General features: G+C 37.1%; 1 long non-coding RNA gene across 1 annotated transcript; it reads right to left on the bottom strand.

Moving 5' to 3' along the window:
* Positions 1-305: 305 nt before the first annotated feature.
* On the bottom strand, positions 306-2,932 carry LOC111382224. Its single transcript, XR_002700474.1, has 3 exons — positions 2,611-2,932; positions 1,506-1,679; positions 306-989 (listed from the first exon to the last, which is right to left on the bottom strand). It is a non-coding gene; the product is annotated as an uncharacterized LOC111382224 (long non-coding RNA).

Genomic DNA, 2,932 nt, shown 5'->3' with positions numbered 1-2,932 from the left:
GCGTGATGTCGTCATCAACAGTTTTGAGTAGAACCAATAGAGGTGGTTTTGAATGTTGTGCTGCAGGGTAGACTATACCAAACTAGGGAAGGATGCGATTTGGATGGTAAAGGTGATGGTAGATTTGAGAAGCAGAGAGTTGGGGTTGCAATGGTGGCCATTTTTTTGCCTTCTTTCTATAGTTGTCGACGATGGTAGGGGTGGGTGGCTGTCAGGATAATAGAACTCAACTAAGACTTCTCTCTTCAACTCTTTGGAAGAGAAAGGTAAATAGAGACTAGTAAAATACAAATCACAAAAGAAAGGCATATGAGCAAACACTGGATACGTTTATTGAAGAGAGGAAAGACTTTTAATACAGGGTTAGAAAAAATAGAATTCCAATAAACAACCAAACTACAGGGAAAAAATAAGGACCCATTACTAATAGAAAATACCTGATTTTTAGAACTAATTTATTGACTTAAACAACTTATTGACTCAATCAAATACTGCAAATAAGGAATTTCTGCAACAGTGGCTTTAACACTCCCCCTTACTTCGGAAAATTTGCAACACCCAATTGATCTTTGAACATCTCAAACTTCATTAAATGAAGTGGTTTTGTAAACAAGTTTGCAAGCTGCTCATTTGTATTGCAATAAGATATCTTGATGCTCCTGTTTGTGAGCAAATCTCTTATAAAGTGATGTCGGGTATCAATATACCTTATGCCACTATGGTACATTGGATTTTTCGTCATAGCAATTGTGGATTGGTTATCACAATAGATTGTTGTTGCCTCTGCTTGCTTTTGCTTTATATCCGCCAAAATTCTTTGAAGCCAAACAGCTTAACATGTTGTTGAAGTAATTGCCATGTATTCTGATTCACATGAAGACAATATAGCAGATGATTACTTCTTTGAGCTCCAGGAGATTGCAGCTAATCCAAGATTGAAAACAGAACTAACAGTGCTCTTTCGATCATCAAAAGAACCTGCCCAATCACTGTCAGAATACCAACAAAGCTTAAAATTGTTAGTTTTTGAATACACAAAACCATAAGAAATAGTCCATCTCAAATATCACAGCACCTTTTTAACTACCCTATAATGCAACTTGCTTGGATTTTGCATAAATCTTGACAAATGACTTGTAACTTACAAAATGTCAGGCCTACTATTAGCAAGATATAGTAGGCTTCCAATCAAACTACTATAAAGACCCGCTTCAACTTTCTCTTCTCCATCATTCAAGCATAGTTTTTTATTGGTGTTCATCGGAGTTTTCACTGAATTACAATCTTGCATCTTGAACATAGCAAGAAGATCTTTAACATATTTTTCTTGGGACACAAAAATTCCTATATCAATTTGCTTCAGTTCCAAACCCAAAGAATAATTCATCAACCCCAAATCAGTCATTTCAAACTCATTAACCATGTTACTCCTGAATTCATCCATCAAAGCAAACACTATTACCAGTATAAATCAAGTCATCGACATAAAGACATACAACAAGTACCTCATCAGCTCCCTTTGTATGTCAACCTTTGTCTTGACATACAAAGATGGTTCACTTTCACTTCTCTTAAACTGATGCTTCAGAAAATGCCCATTAGTCTTGTCAAACCAGGCCCTTTGTGCTTACTTGAGGTCATACAATGCTTTCTTCAACCAGCACGCCTTCTTTTTTGTCCTGCAATAGCATAACCAATAAGTTGCAATACATAAACTTCTTCATCCAAAACACCATTAAGAAAAGCTTATTTTACATCAAATTGAAAAAATATTCCATTTGTGTTGAGCAGCTACTACTAAAACAGCCCGAATATATCAAACCTTGCCACTGAGGCAAAAGTCTCTTCAAAATCGATACCTTCCCTTTCCATAAAGCCATGAGAAACCAAACGAGCTTTGTATTTTTGAATTGAACCATCATTATTGAACTTAATCTTGTATATCCATTTGAGTCCCACAACTTCCTTGCCCTCAAGTAGGTCTACATTGTCCCAAGTTTTATTTCTTTCCAAGGCATGCATTTCTTCATCCATAGCAATGCACCATTCTTTATGTTGAACAGCATCCTCAAATCCATTTGGTTCTTGAACACATGCCAACCAACATCTCTCAGTTCTTTGGTAGATTTCTCTTAAAGACCCTCACTCCTTGGAGGTGTTTCTGATTCTGAAGAAGACGAGCTTGAATTGGAAGGACTTGAGTGGTTACTCGGATTGTTTGGGTTGCTCGAGTTCCTTGGAGTACTTAGGTTGCTTGAACCCGTTGTTGAGCTAGTTGAAGGTGTTACACCCCTATCAGAATCTTCACTATTCCCATCATTTGGAGCATCCATAAATTCATAGTCCTCAAGATCTATTGTTGAAAGCTGTTGCACCTATTGCTCATGCCAACTCCAAGCGTTATTTTCATCAAAAAATCATCACGACTAATCAGCAACTTCTTGGTTGGGGGATCATACAACCGATAGCCTTTAGTCTTAGTGCTATAGCCCACAAAAATGCACTTAAGACCATTATTATCAAGTTTGACCCCCTTTTTCAGAGGGAATATAAGCATAAGAAATACAACAAAAAACCTTAAAATGAGTTACAGTAGGCTTGCAACCATACCATGCTTCATAAGGAGTTTGGTGATGCAGTGCCATCGTAGGACTTCGGTTGAGAAGATAGGTTGCCGTGTGAACTGCTTTCACCCAGAAATATTTAGGAATACCTTTTGCTTTAAGCATACTTTTTGCCATCCCCACAAGACTGAGATTTTTCCTCTCTACTACACCGTTTTGTTGAGGTGTAAAACTTGCAGTAAACTGTCTTCGAATATCAAATTCAGAGAAAAGTAACTCTCTGCTCTGATCTATCCTCAAGATTTTTAAAGCTTATTCGCTTCACTTTTCTGTAAAAGCCTTGAAGTGTTTGAAAATCTAATATGCAT

This window comes from Olea europaea, unplaced genomic scaffold (assembly GCF_002742605.1).
Source record: "Olea europaea var. sylvestris unplaced genomic scaffold, O_europaea_v1 scaffold2449, whole genome shotgun sequence".
Taxonomy (NCBI): Eukaryota; Viridiplantae; Streptophyta; class Magnoliopsida; order Lamiales; family Oleaceae; genus Olea; species Olea europaea.
This window is presented reverse-complemented; position numbering and strand designations above follow the sequence as displayed.